The sequence below is a fragment of the Tasmannia lanceolata genome, unplaced genomic scaffold, assembly GCF_043159265.1.
Source record: "Tasmannia lanceolata isolate RefF3 unplaced genomic scaffold, GAP_Taslan_0.1 ptg000003l, whole genome shotgun sequence".
Classification (NCBI taxonomy): Eukaryota; Viridiplantae; Streptophyta; class Magnoliopsida; order Canellales; family Winteraceae; genus Tasmannia; species Tasmannia lanceolata.
This window is the reverse complement of record NW_027518680.1, coordinates 31,019,672-31,036,939: the sequence shown is the minus strand read 5'-3', so window position 1 is coordinate 31,036,939 and position 17,268 is coordinate 31,019,672. Positions and strand designations below refer to the sequence as shown.

The window sequence follows — 17,268 nt, the reverse complement described above, 5'->3', positions numbered from 1 at the left end:
CCCCGAATCAATATAAGAATCGCCACGATCTGACGGGCGGATCAAAAGTTATCGTCGGAACAATATTTGTGCACCAAGGGTAGCTCACGGCCAGTAAACACCTTCCGACCGGATTCATGACTCGCATCCACTAGTACACTCATCCGCTATAGCCTGTACGTCACTGAATCTAAACAAACCCCCGCTATAATTTGACCGCAAATGAAATGTCAGAACGAATTCCGTTTATCGAATCAAACGACACTATCACCCCGCCGTAATAAAGACCGGAGGTATTTGAATTCACCATCCGGAAGAAAATAAAAAGATCCGAACCGAAACGTAGGAGGCGTCGCAATAAACGTGCGTTTCAGTTCGCATCGATGTTCCAGAACCGAAAGATTGTTCGAAAAAATTGGTAGATAGCCGAAAAAAGTGACAGGGGTGCAACACGAGGACTTCCCAGGAGGTCACCGATCCTAGTACTACTCTCGCCCAAGCACGCTTAACTTCGGAGTTCTGATGGGATCCAGTACATTTGTGCTGGTATGATCGGACCCAGCATGCCTCTCCATTGTCAAAGTAATAAAGAGTTTCCACTCGCATTGTCGTACGAAGTCCGTTTAAATGAAAGTGCGAAAAAATCCTGCTAGATGACACCGGATGGACGATCCGAGCATGTCGGGAAGCCGGATGACCGCCAAGGCTGTCATCGCACGATGAATCTTTCCGAGTACCCCCGAATCAATATAAGAATCGCTACGATCTGACGGGCGGATCAAAAGTTATCGTCGGAACGATATTTGTGCACCAAGGGTAGCTCACGGCCAGTAAACACCTTCCGACCGGATTCATGACTCGCATCCACTAGTACACTCATCCGCTATAGCCTGTACGTCACTGAATCTGAACAAACCCCCGCTATAATTTGACCGCAAATGAAATGTCAGAACGAATTCCGTTTATCGAATCAAACGACACTATCACCCCGCCATAATAAAGACCGGACGTCTTTGAATTCACCATCCGGAAGAAAATAAAAAGATCCGAACCGAAACCTAGGAGGCGACGCACTAAACGTGCGTTTCAGTTCGCTTTGATATTCCAGAACCGAAAGATTGTTCGAAAAAAGTGGTAGATAGCCGAAAAAAGTGACAGGGGTGCAACACGAGGACTTCCCAGGAGGTCACCCATCCTAGTACTACTCTCGCCCAAGCACGCTTAACTTCGGAGTTCTGATGGGATCCAGTGCATTTGTGCTGGTATGATCGCACCCACATGCCTCTCCATTGTCAAAGTAATAAAGAGTTTCCACTCGCATTGTCGTACGAAGTCCGTTTAAATGAAAGTGCGAAAAAATCCTGCTAGATGACACCGGATGGACGATCCGAGCATGTCGGGAAGACGGATGACCGCCAAGGCTGTCATCGCGCGATGAATCTTCCCGAGTACCCCCGAATCAATATAAGAATCGCTACGATCTGACGGGCGGATCAAAAGTTATCGTCGGAACGATATTTGTGCACCAAGGGTAGCTCACGGCCAGTAAACACCTTCCGACCGGATTCATGACTCGCATCCACTAGTACACTCATCCGCTATAGCCTGTACGTCACTGAATCTAAACAAACCCCCGCTATAATTTGACCGCAAATGAAATGTCAGAACGAATTCCGTTTATCGAATCAAACGACACTATCACCCCGCCATAATAAAGACCGGACGTCTTCGAATTCACCATTCGGAAGAAAATAAAAAGATCCGAACCGAAACCTAGGAGGCGACGCACTAAACGTGCGTTTCAGTTCGCTTTGATATTCCCGAACCGAAAGATTGTTCGAAAAAAGTGGTAGATAGCCGAAAAAAGTGACAGGGGTGCAACACGAGGACTTCCCAGGAGGTCACCCATCCTAGTACTACTCTCGCCCAAGCACGCTTAACTTCGGAGTTCTGATGGGATCCAGTGCATTTGTGCTGGTATGATCGCACCCAGCATGCCTCTCAATTGTCAAAGTAATAAAGAGTTTCCACTCGCATTGTCGTACGAAGTCCGTTTAAATGAAAGTGCGAAAAAATCCTGCTAGATGACACCGGATGGACGATCCGAGCATGTCAGGAAGATGGATGACCGCCAAGGCTGTCATCGCGCGATGAATCTTCCCGAGTACCCCCGAATCAATATAAGAATCGCTACGATCTGACGGGCGGATCAAAAGTTATCGTCGGAACGATATTTGTGCACCAAGGGTAGCTCGCTGCCAGTAAACACCTTCCGACCGGATTCATGACTCGCATCCACTAGTACACTCATCCGCTATAGCCTGTACGTTACTGAATCTGAACAAACCCCCGCTATAATTTGACCGCAAATGAAATGTCAGAACGAATTCCGTTTATCGAATCAAACGACACTATCACCCCGCCATAATAAAGACCGGACGTATTTGAATTCACTATCCGGCAGAAAATAAAAAGATCCCAACCGAAACGTAGGAGGCGTCGCACTAAACGTGCGTTTCAGTTCGCATCGATGTTCCAGAACCGAAAGATTGTTCGAAAAAAGTGGTAGATAGCCGAAAAAAGTGACAGGGGTGCAACACGAGGACTTCCCAGGAGGTCACCCATCCTAGTACTACTCTCGCCCAAGCACGCTTTACTTCGGAGTTCTGATGGGATCCAGTGCATTTGTGCTGGTATGATCGCACCCAGCATGCCTCTCCATTGTCAAAGTAATAAAGAGTTTCCACTCGCATTGTCGTACGAAGTCCGTTTAAATGAAAGTGCGAAAAAATCCTGCTAGATGACACCGGATGGACGATCCGAGCATGTCGGAAAGCCGGATGACCGCCAAGGCTGTCATCGCGCGATTAATCTTCCCGAGTACCCCCGAATCAATATAAGAATCGCCACGATCTGACGGGCGGATCAAAAGTTATCGTCGGAACGATATTTGTGCACCAAGGGTAGCTCACGGCCAGTAAACACCTTCCGACCGGATTCATGACTCGCATCCACTAGTACACTCATCCGCTATAGCCTGTACGTCACTGAATCTGAACAAACCCCCGCTATAATTTGACCGCAAATGAAATGTCAGAACGAATTCCGTTTATCGAATCAAACGACACTATCACCCCGCCATAATAAAGACCGGACGTCTTTGAATTCACCATCCGGAAGAAAATAAAAAGATCCTAACCGAAACGTAGGAGGCGACGCACTAAACGTGCGTTTCAGTTCGCATCGATGTTCCAGAACCGAAAGATTGTTCGAAAAAAGTGGTAGATAGCCGAAAAAAGTGACAGGGGTGCAACACGAGGACTTCCCAGGAGGTCACCCATCCTAGTACTACTCTCGCCCAAGCACGCTTAACTTCGGAGTTCTGATGGGATCCAGTGCATTTGTGCTGGTATGATCGCACCCACATGCCTCTCCATTGTCAAAGTAATAAAGAGTTTCCACTCGCATTGTCGTACGAAGTCCGTTTAAATGAAAGTGAGAAAAAATCCTGCTAGATGCCATCGGATGGACGATCCGAGCATGTCGGGAAGCCGGATGACCGCCAAAGCTGTCATCGCGCGATGAATCTTCCCGATTACCCCCGAATCAATATAAGAATCGCCACGATCTGACGGGCGGATCAAAAGTTATCGTCGGAACAATATTTGTGCACCAAGGGTAGCTCACGGCCAGTAAACACCTTCCGACCGGATTCATGACTCGCATCCACTAGTACACTCATCCGCTATAGCCTGTACGTCACTGAATCTAAACAAACCCCCGCTATAATTTGACCGCAAATGAAATGTCAGAACGAATTCCGTTTATCGAATCAAACGACACTATCACCCCGCCGTAATAAAGACCGGAGGTATTTGAATTCACCATCCGGAAGAAAATAAAAAGATCCGAACCGAAACGTAGGAGGCGTCGCAATAAACGTGCGTTTCAGTTCGCATCGATGTTCCAGAACCGAAAGATTGTTCGAAAAAATTGGTAGATAGCCGAAAAAAGTGACAGGGGTGCAACACGAGGACTTCCCAGGAGGTCACCGATCCTAGTACTACTCTCGCCCAAGCACGCTTAACTTCGGAGTTCTGATGGGATCCAGTACATTTGTGCTGGTATGATCGGACCCAGCATGCCTCTCCATTGTCAAAGTAATAAAGAGTTTCCACTCGCATTGTCGTACGAAGTCCGTTTAAATGAAAGTGCGAAAAAATCCTGCTAGATGACACCGGATGGACGATCCGAGCATGTCGGGAAGCCGGATGACCGCCAAGGCTGTCATCGCACGATGAATCTTTCCGAGTACCCCCGAATCAATATAAGAATCGCTACGATCTGACGGGCGGATCAAAAGTTATCGTCGGAACGATATTTGTGCACCAAGGGTAGCTCACGGCCAGTAAACACCTTCCGACCGGATTCATGACTCGCATCCACTAGTACACTCATCCGCTATAGCCTGTACGTCACTGAATCTGAACAAACCCCCGCTATAATTTGACCGCAAATGAAATGTCAGAACGAATTCCGTTTATCGAATCAAACGACACTATCACCCCGCCATAATAAAGACCGGACGTCTTTGAATTCACCATCCGGAAGAAAATAAAAAGATCCGAACCGAAACCTAGGAGGCGACGCACTAAACGTGCGTTTCAGTTCGCTTTGATATTCCAGAACCGAAAGATTGTTCGAAAAAAGTGGTAGATAGCCGAAAAAAGTGACAGGGGTGCAACACGAGGACTTCCCAGGAGGTCACCCATCCTAGTACTACTCTCGCCCAAGCACGCTTAACTTCGGAGTTCTGATGGGATCCAGTGCATTTGTGCTGGTATGATCGCACCCACATGCCTCTCCATTGTCAAAGTAATAAAGAGTTTCCACTCGCATTGTCGTACGAAGTCCGTTTAAATGAAAGTGCGAAAAAATCCTGCTAGATGACACCGGATGGACGATCCGAGCATGTCGGGAAGACGGATGACCGCCAAGGCTGTCATCGCGCGATGAATCTTCCCGAGTACCCCCGAATCAATATAAGAATCGCTACGATCTGACGGGCGGATCAAAAGTTATCGTCGGAACGATATTTGTGCACCAAGGGTAGCTCACGGCCAGTAAACACCTTCCGACCGGATTCATGACTCGCATCCACTAGTACACTCATCCGCTATAGCCTGTACGTCACTGAATCTAAACAAACCCCCGCTATAATTTGACCGCAAATGAAATGTCAGAACGAATTCCGTTTATCGAATCAAACGACACTATCACCCCGCCATAATAAAGACCGGACGTCTTCGAATTCACCATTCGGAAGAAAATAAAAAGATCCGAACCGAAACCTAGGAGGCGACGCACTAAACGTGCGTTTCAGTTCGCTTTGATATTCCCGAACCGAAAGATTGTTCGAAAAAAGTGGTAGATAGCCGAAAAAAGTGACAGGGGTGCAACACGAGGACTTCCCAGGAGGTCACCCATCCTAGTACTACTCTCGCCCAAGCACGCTTAACTTCGGAGTTCTGATGGGATCCAGTGCATTTGTGCTGGTATGATCGCACCCAGCATGCCTCTCAATTGTCAAAGTAATAAAGAGTTTCCACTCGCATTGTCGTACGAAGTCCGTTTAAATGAAAGTGCGAAAAAATCCTGCTAGATGACACCGGATGGACGATCCGAGCATGTCGGGAAGACGGATGACCGCCAAGGCTGTCATCGCGCGATGAATCTTCCCGAGTACCCCCGAATCAATATAAGAATCGCTACGATCTGACGGGCGGATCAAAAGTTATCGTCGGAACGATATTTGTGCACCAAGGGTAGCTCGCTGCCAGTAAACACCTTCCGACCGGATTCATGACTCGCATCCACTAGTACACTCATCCGCTATAGCCTGTACGTTACTGAATCTGAACAAACCCCCGCTATAATTTGACCGCAAATGAAATGTCAGAACGAATTCCGTTTATCGAATCAAACGACACTATCACCCCGCCATAATAAAGACCGGACGTATTTGAATTCACTATCCGGCAGAAAATAAAAAGATCCCAACCGAAACGTAGGAGGCGTCGCACTAAACGTGCGTTTCAGTTCGCATCGATGTTCCAGAACCGAAAGATTGTTCGAAAAAAGTGGTAGATAGCCGAAAAAAGTGACAGGGGTGCAACACGAGGACTTCCCAGGAGGTCACCCATCCTAGTACTACTCTCGCCCAAGCACGCTTAACTTCGGAGTTCTGATGGGATCCAGTGCATTTGTGCTGGTATGATCGCACCCAGCATGCCTCTCCATTGTCAAAGTAATAAAGAGTTTCCACTCGCATTGTCGTACGAAGTCCGTTTAAATGAAAGTGCGAAAAAATCCTGCTAGATGACACCGGATGGACGATCCGAGCATGTCGGAAAGCCGGATGACCGCCAAGGCTGTCATCGCGCGATGAATCTTCCCGAGTACCCCCGAATCAATATAAGAATCGCCACGATCTGACGGGCGGATCAAAAGTTATCGTCGGAACGATATTTGTGCACCAAGGGTAGCTCACGGCCAGTAAACACCTTCCGACCGGATTCATGACTCGCATCCACTAGTACACTCATCCGCTATAGCCTGTACGTCACTGAATCTGAACAAACCCCCGCTATAATTTGACCGCAAATGAAATGTCAGAACGAATTCCGTTTATCGAATCAAACGACACTATCACCCCGCCATAATAAAGACCGGACGTCTTTGAATTCACCATCCGGAAGAAAATAAAAAGATCCTAACCGAAACGTAGGAGGCGACGCACTAAACGTGCGTTTCAGTTCGCATCGATGTTCCAGAACCGAAAGATTGTTCGAAAAAAGTGGTAGATAGCCGAAAAAAGTGACAGGGGTGCAACACGAGGACTTCCCAGGAGGTCACCCATCCTAGTACTACTCTCGCCCAAGCACGCTTAACTTCGGAGTTCTGATGGGATCCAGTGCATTTGTGCTGGTATGATCGCACCCAGCATGCCTCTCCATTGTCAAAGTAATAAAGAGTTTCCACTCGCATTGTCGTACGAAGTCCGTTTAAATGAAAGTGCGAAAAAATCCTGCTAGATGCAATCGGATGGACGATCCGAGCATGTCGGGAAGCCGGATGACCGCCAGAGCTGTCATCGCGCGATGAATCTTCCCGATTACCCCCGAATCAATATAAGAATCGCCACGATCTGACGGGCGGATCAAAAGTTATCGTCGGAACGATATTTGTGCACCAAGGGTAGCTCACGGCCAGTAAACACCTTCCGACCGGATTCATGACTCGCATCCACTAGTACACTCATCCGCTATAGCCTGTACGTCACTGAATCTAAACAAACCCCCGCTATAATTTGACCGCAAATGAAATGTCAGAACGAATTCCGTTTATCGAATCAAACGACACTATCACCCCGCCGTAATAAAGACCGGAGGTATTTGAATTCACCATCCGGAAGAAAATAAAAAGATCCGAACCGAAACGTAGGAGGCGTCGCAATAAACGTGCGTTTCAGTTCGCATCGATGTTCCAGAACCGAAAGATTGTTCGAAAAAATTGGTAGATAGCCGAAAAAAGTGACAGGGGTGCAACACGAGGACTTCCCAGGAGGTCACCGATCCTAGTACTACTCTCGCCCAAGCACGCTTAACTTCGGAGTTCTGATGGGATCCAGTACATTTGTGCTGGTATGATCGGACCCAGCATGCCTCTCCATTGTCAAAGTAATAAAGAGTTTCCACTCGCATTGTCGTACGAAGTCCGTTTAAATGAAAGTGCGAAAAAATCCTGCTAGATGACACCGGATGGACGATCCGAGCATGTCGGGAAGCCGGATGACCGCCAAGGCTGTCATCGCGCGATGAATCTTTCCGAGTACCCCCGAATCAATATAAGAATCGCTACGATCTGACGGGCGGATCAAAAGTTATCGTCGGAACGATATTTGTGCACCAAGGGTAGCTCACGGCCAGTAAACACCTTCCGACCGGATTCATGACTCGCATCCACTAGTACACTCATCCGCTATAGCCTGTACGTCACTGAATCTAAACAAACCCCCGCTATAATTTGACCGCAAATGAAATGTCAGAACGAATTCCGTTTATCGAATCAAACGACACTATCACCCCGCCATAATAAAGACCAGACGTCTTTGAATTCACCATCCGGAAGAAAATAAAAAGATCCGAACCGAAACCTAGGAGGCGACGCACTAAACGTGCGTTTCAGTTCGCTTTGATATTCCAGAACCGAAAGATTGTTCGAAAAAAGTGGTAGATAGCCGAAAAAAGTGACAGGGGTGCAACACGAGGACTTCCCAGGAGGTCACCCATCCTAGTACTACTCTCGCCCAAGCACGCTTAACTTCGGAGTTCTGATGGGATCCAGTGCATTTGTGCTGGTATGATCGCACCCAGCATGCCTCTCCATTGTCAAAGTAATAAAGAGTTTCCACTCGCATTGTCGTACGAAGTCCGTTTAAATGAAAGTGCGAAAAAATCCTGCTAGATGACACCGGATGGACGATCCGAGCATGTCGGGAAGACGGATGACCGCCAAGGTTGTCATCGCGCGATGAATCTTCCCGAGTACCCCCGAATCAATATAAGAATCGCTACGATCTGACGGGCGGATCAAAAGTTATCGTCGGAACGATATTTGTGCACCAAGGGTAGCTCACGGCCAGTAAACACCTTCCGACCGGATTCATGACTCGCATCCACTAGTACACTCATCCGCTATAGCCTGTACGTCACTGAATCTAAACAAACCCCCGCTATAATTTGACAGCAAATGAAATGTCAGAACGAATTCCGTTTATCGAATCAAACGACACTATCACCCCGCCATAATAAAGACCGGACGTCTTCGAATTCACCATCCGGAAGAAAATAAAAAGATCCGAACCGAAACCTAGGAGGCGACGCACTAAACGTGCGTTTCAGTTCGCTTTGATATTCCCGAACCGAAAGATTGTTCGAAAAAAGTGGTAGATAGCCGAAAAAAGTGACAGGGGTGCAACACGAGGACTTCCCAGGAGGTCACCCATCCTAGTACTACTCTCGCCCAAGCACGCTTAACTTCGGAGTTCTGATGGGATCCAGTGCATTTGTGCTGGTATGATCGCACCCAGCATGCCTCTCCATTGTCAAAGTAATAAAGAGTTTCCACTCGCATTGTCGTACGAAGTCCGTTTAAATGAAAGTGCGAAAAAATCCTGCTAGATGACACCGGATGGACGATCCGAGCATGTCGGGAAGCCGGATGACCGCCACGGCTGTCATCGCGCGATGAATCTTCCCGAGTACCCCCGAATCAATATAAGAATCGCTACGATCTGACGGGCGAATCAAAAGTTATCGTCGGAACGATATTTGTGCACCAAGGGTAGCTCACGGCCAGTAAACACCTTCCGACCGGATTCATGACTCGCATCCACTAGTACACTCATCCGCTATAGCCTGTACGTCACTGAATCTAAACAAACCCCCGCTATAATTTGACCGCAAATGAAATGTCAGAACGAATTCCGTTTATCGAATCAAACGACACTATCACCCCGCCATAATAAAGACCGGACGTCTTCGAATTCACCATCCGGAAGAAAATAAAAAGATCCGAACCGAAACCTAGGAGGCGACGCACTAAACGTGCGTTTCAGTTCGCTTTGATATTCCAGAACCGAAAGATTGTTCGAAAAAAGTGGTAGATAGCCGAAAAAAGTGACAGGGGTGCAACACGAGGACTTCCCAGGAGGTCACCCATCCTAGTACTACTCTCGCCCAAGCACGCTTAACTTCGGAGTTCTGATGGGATCCAGTGCATTTGTGCTGGTATGATCGCACCCAGCATGCCTCTCCATTGTCAAAGTAATAAAGAGTTTCCACTCGCATTGTCGTACGAAGTCCGTTTAAATGAAAGTGCGAAAAAATCCTGCTAGATGATACCGGATGGACGATCCGAGCATGTCGGAAAGCCGGATGACCGCCAAGGCTGTCATCGCGCGATTAATCTTCCCGAGTACCCCCGAATCAATATAAGAATCGCCACGATCTGACGGGCGGATCAAAAGTTATCGTCGGAACGATATTTGTGCACCAAGGGTAGCTCACGGCCAGTAAACACCTTTCGACCGGATTCATGACTTTCATCCACTAGTACACTCATCCGCTATAGCGTGTACGTCACTGAATCTAAACAAACCCCCGCTATAATTTGACCGCAAATGAAATGTCAGAACGAATTCCGTTTATCGAATCAAACGACACTATCACCCCGCCATAATAAAGACCGGACGTCTTTGAATTAACCATCCGTAAGAAAATAAAAAGATCCGTACCGAAACGTAGGAGGCGACGCACTAAACGTGCGTTTCAGTTCGCATCGATGTTCCAGAACCGAAAGATTGTTCGAAAAAAGTGGTAGATAGCCGAAAAAAGTGACAGGGGTGCAACACGAGGACTTCCCAGGAGGTCACCCATCCTAGTACTACTCTCGCCCAAGCACGCTTAACTTCGGAGTTCTGATGGGATCCAGTGCATTTGTGCTGGTATGATCGCACCCAGCATGCCTCTCTATTGTCAAAGTAATAAAGAGTTTCCACTCGCATTGTCGTACGAAGTCCGTTTAAATGAAAGTGCGAAAAAATCCTGCTAGATGCCATCGGATGGACGATCCGAGCATGTCGGGAAGCCGGATGACCGCCAGGGCTGTCATCGCGCGATGAATCTTCCCGCTTACCCCCGAATCAATATAAGAATCGCCACGATCTGACGGGCGGATCAAAAGTTATCGTCGGAACGATATTTGTGCACCAAGGGTAGCTCACGGCTAGTAAACACCTTCCGACCGGATTCATGACTCGCATCCACTAGTACACTCATCCGCTATAGCCTGTACGTCACTGAATCTAAACAAACCCCCGCTATAATTTGACCGCAAATGAAATGTCAGAACGAATTCCGTTTATCGAATCAAACGACACTATCACCCCGCCATAATAAAGACCGGACGTCTTTGAATTCACCATCCGGAAGAAAATAAAAAGATCCGAACCGAAACGTAGGAGGCGACGCACTAAACGTGCGTTTCAGTTCGCATCGATGTTCCAGAACCGAAAGATTGTTCGAAAAAAGTGGTAGATAGCCGAAAAAAGTGACAGGGGTGCAACACGAGGACTTCCCAGGAGGTCACCCATCCTAGTACTACTCTCGCCCAAGCACGCTTAACTTCGGAGTTCTGATGGGATCCAGTGCATTTGTGCTGGTATGATCGCACCCAGCATGCCTCTCCATTGTCAAAGTAATAAAGAGTTTCCACTCGCATTGTCGTACGAAGTCCGTTTAAATGAAAGTGCGAAAAAATCCTGCTAGATGACACCGGATGGACAATCCGAGCATGTCGGGAAGCCGGATGACCGCCAGGGCTGTCATCGCGCGATGAATCTTCCCGAGTACCCCCGAATCAATATAAGAATCGCCACGATCTGACGGGCGGATCAAAAGTTATCGTCGGAACGATATTTGTGCACCAAGGGTAGCTCACGGCCAGTAAACACCTTCCGACCGGATTCATGACTCGCATCCACTAGTACACTCATCCGCTATAGCCTGTACGTCACTGAATCTGAACAAACCCCCGCTATAATTTGACCGCAAATGAAATGTCAGAACGAATTCCGTTTATCGAATCAAACGACACTATCACCCCGCCATAATAAAGACCGGACGTCTTTGAATTCACCATCCGGAAGAAAATAAAAAGATCCGAACCGAAACCTAGGAGGCGACGCACTAAACGTGCGTTTCAGTTCGCATCGATGTTCCAGAACCGAAAGATTGTTCGAAAAAAGTGGTAGATAGCCGAAAAAAGTGACAGGGGTGCAACACGAGGACTTCCCAGGAGGTCACCCATCCTAGTACTACTCTCGCCCAAGCACGCTTAACTTCGGAGTTCTGATGGGATCCAGTGCATTTGTGCTGGTATGATCGCACCCAGCATGCCTCTCCATTGTCAAAGTAATAAAGAGTTTCCACTCGCATTGTCGTACGAAGTCCGTTTAAATGAAAGTGCGAAAAAATCCTGCTAGATGACACCGGATGGACGATCCGAGCATGTCGGGAAGACGGATGACCGCCAAGGCTGTCATCGCGCGATGAATCTTCCCGAGTACCCCCGAATCAATATAAGAATCGCTACGATCTGACGGGCGGATCAAAAGTTATCGTCGGAACGATATTTGTGCACCAAGGGTAGCTCACGGCCAGTAAACACCTTCCGACCGGATTCATGACTCGCATCCACTAGTACACTCATCCGCTATAGCCTGTACGTCACTGAATCTGAACAAACCCCCGCTATAATTTGACCGCAAATGAAATGTCAGAACGAATTCCGTTTATCGAATCAAACGACACTATCACCCCGCCATAATAAAGACCGGACGTATTTGAATTCACCATCCGGAAGAAAATAAAAAGATCCGTACCGAAACGTAGGAGGCGACGCACTAAACGTGTGTTTCAGTTCGCATCGATGTTCCAGAACCGAAAGATTGTTCGAAAAAAGTGGTAGATAGCCGAAAAAAGTGACAGGGGTGCAACACGAGGACTTCCCAGGAGGTCACCCATTCTAGTACTACTCTCGCCCAAGCACGCTTAACTTCGGAGTTCTGATGGGATCCAGTGCATTTGTGCTGGTATGATCGCACCCAGCATGCCTCTCCATTGTCAAAGTAATAAAGAGTTTCCACTCGCATTGTCGTACGAAGTCCGTTTAAATGAAAGTGCGAAAAAATCCTGCTAGATGATACCGGATGGACGATCCGAGCATGTCGGAAAGCCGGATGACCGCCAAGGCTGTCATCGCGCGATTAATCTTCCCGAGTACCCCCGAATCAATATAAGAATCGCCACGATCTGACGGGCGGATCAAAAGTTATCGTCGGAACGATATTTGTGCACCAAGGGTAGCTCACGGCCAGTAAACACCTTTCGACCGGATTCATGACTTTCATCCACTAGTACACTCATCCGCTATAGCGTGTACGTCACTGAATCTAAACAAACCCCCGCTATAATTTGACCGCAAATGAAATGTCAGAACGAATTCCGTTTATCGAATCAAACGACACTATCACCCCGCCATAATAAAGACCGGACGTCTTTGAATTAACCATCCGTAAGAAAATAAAAAGATCCGTACCGAAACGTAGGAGGCGACGCACTAAACGTGCGTTTCAGTTCGCATCGATGTTCCAGAACCGAAAGATTGTTCGAAAAAAGTGGTAGATAGCCGAAAAAAGTGACAGGGGTGCAACACGAGGACTTCCCAGGAGGTCACCCATCCTAGTACTACTCTCGCCCAAGCACGCTTAACTTCGGAGTTCTGATGGGATCCAGTGCATTTGTGCTGGTATGATCGCACCCAGCATGCCTCTCTATTGTCAAAGTAATAAAGAGTTTCCACTCGCATTGTCGTACGAAGTCCGTTTAAATGAAAGTGCGAAAAAATCCTGCTAGATGCCATCGGATGGACGATCCGAGCATGTCGGGAAGCCGGATGACCGCCAGGGCTGTCATCGCGCGATGAATCTTCCCGCTTACCCCCGAATCAATATAAGAATCGCCACGATCTGACGGGCGGATCAAAAGTTATCGTCGGAACGATATTTGTGCACCAAGGGTAGCTCACGGCTAGTAAACACCTTCCGACCGGATTCATGACTCGCATCCACTAGTACACTCATCCGCTATAGCCTGTACGTCACTGAATCTAAACAAACCCCCGCTATAATTTGACCGCAAATGAAATGTCAGAACGAATTCCGTTTATCGAATCAAACGACACTATCACCCCGCCATAATAAAGACCGGACGTCTTTGAATTCACCATCCGGAAGAAAATAAAAAGATCCGAACCGAAACGTAGGAGGCGACGCACTAAACGTGCGTTTCAGTTCGCATCGATGTTCCAGAACCGAAAGATTGTTCGAAAAAAGTGGTAGATAGCCGAAAAAAGTGACAGGGGTGCAACACGAGGACTTCCCAGGAGGTCACCCATCCTAGTACTACTCTCGCCCAAGCACGCTTAACTTCGGAGTTCTGATGGGATCCAGTGCATTTGTGCTGGTATGATCGCACCCAGCATGCCTCTCCATTGTCAAAGTAATAAAGAGTTTCCACTCGCATTGTCGTACGAAGTCCGTTTAAATGAAAGTGCGAAAAAATCCTGCTAGATGACACCGGATGGACAATCCGAGCATGTCGGGAAGCCGGATGACCGCCAGGGCTGTCATCGCGCGATGAATCTTCCCGAGTACCCCCGAATCAATATAAGAATCGCCACGATCTGACGGGCGGATCAAAAGTTATCGTCGGAACGATATTTGTGCACCAAGGGTAGCTCACGGCCAGTAAACACCTTCCGACCGGATTCATGACTCGCATCCACTAGTACACTCATCCGCTATAGCCTGTACGTCACTGAATCTGAACAAACCCCCGCTATAATTTGACCGCAAATGAAATGTCAGAACGAATTCCGTTTATCGAATCAAACGACACTATCACCCCGCCATAATAAAGACCGGACGTCTTTGAATTCACCATCCGGAAGAAAATAAAAAGATCCGAACCGAAACCTAGGAGGCGACGCACTAAACGTGCGTTTCAGTTCGCATCGATGTTCCAGAACCGAAAGATTGTTCGAAAAAAGTGGTAGATAGCCGAAAAAAGTGACAGGGGTGCAACACGAGGACTTCCCAGGAGGTCACCCATCCTAGTACTACTCTCGCCCAAGCACGCTTAACTTCGGAGTTCTGATGGGATCCAGTGCATTTGTGCTGGTATGATCGCACCCAGCATGCCTCTCCATTGTCAAAGTAATAAAGAGTTTCCACTCGCATTGTCGTACGAAGTCCGTTTAAATGAAAGTGCGAAAAAATCCTGCTAGATGACACCGGATGGACGATCCGAGCATGTCGGGAAGACGGATGACCGCCAAGGCTGTCATCGCGCGATGAATCTTCCCGAGTACCCCCGAATCAATATAAGAATCGCTACGATCTGACGGGCGGATCAAAAGTTATCGTCGGAACGATATTTGTGCACCAAGGGTAGCTCACGGCCAGTAAACACCTTCCGACCGGATTCATGACTCGCATCCACTAGTACACTCATCCGCTATAGCCTGTACGTCACTGAATCTGAACAAACCCCCGCTATAATTTGACCGCAAATGAAATGTCAGAACGAATTCCGTTTATCGAATCAAACGACACTATCACCCCGCCATAATAAAGACCGGACGTATTTGAATTCACCATCCGGAAGAAAATAAAAAGATCCGTACCGAAACGTAGGAGGCGACGCACTAAACGTGTGTTTCAGTTCGCATCGATGTTCCAGAACCGAAAGATTGTTCGAAAAAAGTGGTAGATAGCCGAAAAAAGTGACAGGGGTGCAACACGAGGACTTCCCAGGAGGTCACCCATTCTAGTACTACTCTCGCCCAAGCACGCTTAACTTCGGAGTTCTGATGGGATCCAGTGCATTTGTGCTGGTATGATCGCACCCAGCATGCCTCTCCATTGTCAAAGTAATAAAGAGTTTCCACTCGCATTGTCGTACGAAGTCCGTTTAAATGAAAGTGCGAAAAAATCCTGCTAGATGATACCGGATGGACGATCCGAGCATGTCGGAAAGCCGGATGACCGCCAAGGCTGTCATCGCGCGATTAATCTTCCCGAGTACCCCCGAATCAATATAAGAATCGCCACGATCTGACGGGCGGATCAAAAGTTATCGTCGGAACGATATTTGTGCACCAAGGGTAGCTCACGGCCAGTAAACACCTTTCGACCGGATTCATGACTTTCATCCACTAGTACACTCATCCGCTATAGCGTGTACGTCACTGAATCTAAACAAACCCCCGCTATAATTTGACCGCAAATGAAATGTCAGAACGAATTCCGTTTATCGAATCAAACGACACTATCACCCCGCCATAATAAAGACCGGACGTCTTTGAATTAACCATCCGTAAGAAAATAAAAAGATCCGTACCGAAACGTAGGAGGCGACGCACTAAACGTGCGTTTCAGTTCGCATCGATGTTCCAGAACCGAAAGATTGTTCGAAAAAAGTGGTAGATAGCCGAAAAAAGTGACAGGGGTGCAACACGAGGACTTCCCAGGAGGTCACCCATCCTAGTACTACTCTCGCCCAAGCACGCTTAACTTCGGAGTTCTGATGGGATCCAGTGCATTTGTGCTGGTATGATCGCACCCAGCATGCCTCTCTATTGTCAAAGTAATAAAGAGTTTCCACTCGCATTGTCGTACGAAGTCCGTTTAAATGAAAGTGCGAAAAAATCCTGCTAGATGCCATCGGATGGACGATCCGAGCATGTCGGGAAGCCGGATGACCGCCAGGGCTGTCATCGCGCGATGAATCTTCCCGCTTACCCCCGAATCAATATAAGAATCGCCACGATCTGACGGGCGGATCAAAAGTTATCGTCGGAACGATATTTGTGCACCAAGGGTAGCTCACGGCTAGTAAACACCTTCCGACCGGATTCATGACTCGCATCCACTAGTACACTCATCCGCTATAGCCTGTACGTCACTGAATCTAAACAAACCCCCGCTATAATTTGACCGCAAATGAAATGTCAGAACGAATTCCGTTTATCGAATCAAACGACACTATCACCCCGCCATAATAAAGACCGGACGTCTTTGAATTCACCATCCGGAAGAAAATAAAAAGATCCGAACCGAAACGTAGGAGGCGACGCACTAAACGTGCGTTTCAGTTCGCATCGATGTTCCAGAACCGAAAGATTGTTCGAAAAAAGTGGTAGATAGCCGAAAAAAGTGACAGGGGTGCAACACGAGGACTTCCCAGGAGGTCACCCATCCTAGTACTACTCTCGCCCAAGCACGCTTAACTTCGGAGTTCTGATGGGATCCAGTGCATTTGTGCTGGTATGATCGCACCCAGCATGCCTCTCCATTGTCAAAGTAATAAAGAGTTTCCACTCGCATTGTCGTACGAAGTCCGTTTAAATGAAAGTGCGAAAAAATCCTGCTAGATGACACCGGATGGACAATCCGAGCATGTCGGGAAGCCGGATGACCGCCAGGGCTGTCATCGCGCGATGAATCTTCCCGAGTACCCCCGAATCAATATAAGAATCGCCACGATCTGACGGGCGGATCAAAAGTTATCGTCGGAACGATATTTGTGCACCAAGGGTAGCTCA

General features: G+C 47.8%; 24 non-coding genes across 24 annotated transcripts; all 24 read right to left on the bottom strand.

The window, feature by feature from the left end:
• Nucleotides 1-420: 420 nt before the first annotated feature.
• Nucleotides 421-539, bottom strand: LOC143875112 (5S ribosomal RNA). Its single transcript, XR_013249774.1, has one exon. It is a non-coding gene; the product is annotated as a 5S ribosomal RNA (ribosomal RNA).
• Nucleotides 540-1,136: 597 nt separating this feature from the next.
• Nucleotides 1,137-1,255, bottom strand: LOC143872080 (5S ribosomal RNA). Its single transcript, XR_013246836.1, has one exon. It is a non-coding gene; the product is annotated as a 5S ribosomal RNA (ribosomal RNA).
• A 596-nt stretch (nt 1,256-1,851) lies between these two features.
• Nucleotides 1,852-1,970, bottom strand: LOC143872079 (5S ribosomal RNA). Its single transcript, XR_013246835.1, has one exon. It is a non-coding gene; the product is annotated as a 5S ribosomal RNA (ribosomal RNA).
• Nucleotides 1,971-2,567: 597 nt separating this feature from the next.
• Nucleotides 2,568-2,686, bottom strand: LOC143873299 (5S ribosomal RNA). The gene has a single exon (XR_013248015.1). It is a non-coding gene; the product is annotated as a 5S ribosomal RNA (ribosomal RNA).
• A 597-nt stretch (nt 2,687-3,283) lies between these two features.
• LOC143872078 (5S ribosomal RNA) lies at nt 3,284-3,402 on the bottom strand. Its single transcript, XR_013246834.1, has one exon. It is a non-coding gene; the product is annotated as a 5S ribosomal RNA (ribosomal RNA).
• A 596-nt stretch (nt 3,403-3,998) lies between these two features.
• On the bottom strand, nt 3,999-4,117 carry LOC143875111 (5S ribosomal RNA). Its single transcript, XR_013249773.1, has one exon. It is a non-coding gene; the product is annotated as a 5S ribosomal RNA (ribosomal RNA).
• Nucleotides 4,118-4,714: 597 nt separating this feature from the next.
• LOC143872077 (5S ribosomal RNA) lies at nt 4,715-4,833 on the bottom strand. The gene has a single exon (XR_013246833.1). It is a non-coding gene; the product is annotated as a 5S ribosomal RNA (ribosomal RNA).
• A 596-nt stretch (nt 4,834-5,429) lies between these two features.
• Nucleotides 5,430-5,548, bottom strand: LOC143872075 (5S ribosomal RNA). The gene has a single exon (XR_013246832.1). It is a non-coding gene; the product is annotated as a 5S ribosomal RNA (ribosomal RNA).
• Nucleotides 5,549-6,145: 597 nt separating this feature from the next.
• Nucleotides 6,146-6,264, bottom strand: LOC143872074 (5S ribosomal RNA). The gene has a single exon (XR_013246831.1). It is a non-coding gene; the product is annotated as a 5S ribosomal RNA (ribosomal RNA).
• Nucleotides 6,265-6,861: 597 nt separating this feature from the next.
• Nucleotides 6,862-6,980, bottom strand: LOC143872073 (5S ribosomal RNA). Its single transcript, XR_013246830.1, has one exon. It is a non-coding gene; the product is annotated as a 5S ribosomal RNA (ribosomal RNA).
• Nucleotides 6,981-7,577: 597 nt separating this feature from the next.
• LOC143875110 (5S ribosomal RNA) lies at nt 7,578-7,696 on the bottom strand. The gene has a single exon (XR_013249772.1). It is a non-coding gene; the product is annotated as a 5S ribosomal RNA (ribosomal RNA).
• Nucleotides 7,697-8,293: 597 nt separating this feature from the next.
• Nucleotides 8,294-8,412, bottom strand: LOC143872072 (5S ribosomal RNA). The gene has a single exon (XR_013246829.1). It is a non-coding gene; the product is annotated as a 5S ribosomal RNA (ribosomal RNA).
• A 597-nt stretch (nt 8,413-9,009) lies between these two features.
• Nucleotides 9,010-9,128, bottom strand: LOC143872071 (5S ribosomal RNA). The gene has a single exon (XR_013246828.1). It is a non-coding gene; the product is annotated as a 5S ribosomal RNA (ribosomal RNA).
• Nucleotides 9,129-9,725: 597 nt separating this feature from the next.
• LOC143872069 (5S ribosomal RNA) lies at nt 9,726-9,844 on the bottom strand. Its single transcript, XR_013246826.1, has one exon. It is a non-coding gene; the product is annotated as a 5S ribosomal RNA (ribosomal RNA).
• Nucleotides 9,845-10,441: 597 nt separating this feature from the next.
• Nucleotides 10,442-10,560, bottom strand: LOC143872068 (5S ribosomal RNA). The gene has a single exon (XR_013246825.1). It is a non-coding gene; the product is annotated as a 5S ribosomal RNA (ribosomal RNA).
• Nucleotides 10,561-11,157: 597 nt separating this feature from the next.
• LOC143872067 (5S ribosomal RNA) lies at nt 11,158-11,276 on the bottom strand. The gene has a single exon (XR_013246824.1). It is a non-coding gene; the product is annotated as a 5S ribosomal RNA (ribosomal RNA).
• A 597-nt stretch (nt 11,277-11,873) lies between these two features.
• Nucleotides 11,874-11,992, bottom strand: LOC143872066 (5S ribosomal RNA). The gene has a single exon (XR_013246823.1). It is a non-coding gene; the product is annotated as a 5S ribosomal RNA (ribosomal RNA).
• A 597-nt stretch (nt 11,993-12,589) lies between these two features.
• LOC143873140 (5S ribosomal RNA) lies at nt 12,590-12,708 on the bottom strand. The gene has a single exon (XR_013247863.1). It is a non-coding gene; the product is annotated as a 5S ribosomal RNA (ribosomal RNA).
• Nucleotides 12,709-13,305: 597 nt separating this feature from the next.
• LOC143872064 (5S ribosomal RNA) lies at nt 13,306-13,424 on the bottom strand. Its single transcript, XR_013246822.1, has one exon. It is a non-coding gene; the product is annotated as a 5S ribosomal RNA (ribosomal RNA).
• Nucleotides 13,425-14,021: 597 nt separating this feature from the next.
• On the bottom strand, nt 14,022-14,140 carry LOC143872063 (5S ribosomal RNA). The gene has a single exon (XR_013246821.1). It is a non-coding gene; the product is annotated as a 5S ribosomal RNA (ribosomal RNA).
• A 597-nt stretch (nt 14,141-14,737) lies between these two features.
• LOC143872062 (5S ribosomal RNA) lies at nt 14,738-14,856 on the bottom strand. The gene has a single exon (XR_013246820.1). It is a non-coding gene; the product is annotated as a 5S ribosomal RNA (ribosomal RNA).
• Nucleotides 14,857-15,453: 597 nt separating this feature from the next.
• On the bottom strand, nt 15,454-15,572 carry LOC143873139 (5S ribosomal RNA). The gene has a single exon (XR_013247862.1). It is a non-coding gene; the product is annotated as a 5S ribosomal RNA (ribosomal RNA).
• A 597-nt stretch (nt 15,573-16,169) lies between these two features.
• On the bottom strand, nt 16,170-16,288 carry LOC143872061 (5S ribosomal RNA). Its single transcript, XR_013246819.1, has one exon. It is a non-coding gene; the product is annotated as a 5S ribosomal RNA (ribosomal RNA).
• A 597-nt stretch (nt 16,289-16,885) lies between these two features.
• On the bottom strand, nt 16,886-17,004 carry LOC143872060 (5S ribosomal RNA). Its single transcript, XR_013246818.1, has one exon. It is a non-coding gene; the product is annotated as a 5S ribosomal RNA (ribosomal RNA).
• Between the last annotated feature and the right edge of the window lie 264 nt (nt 17,005-17,268).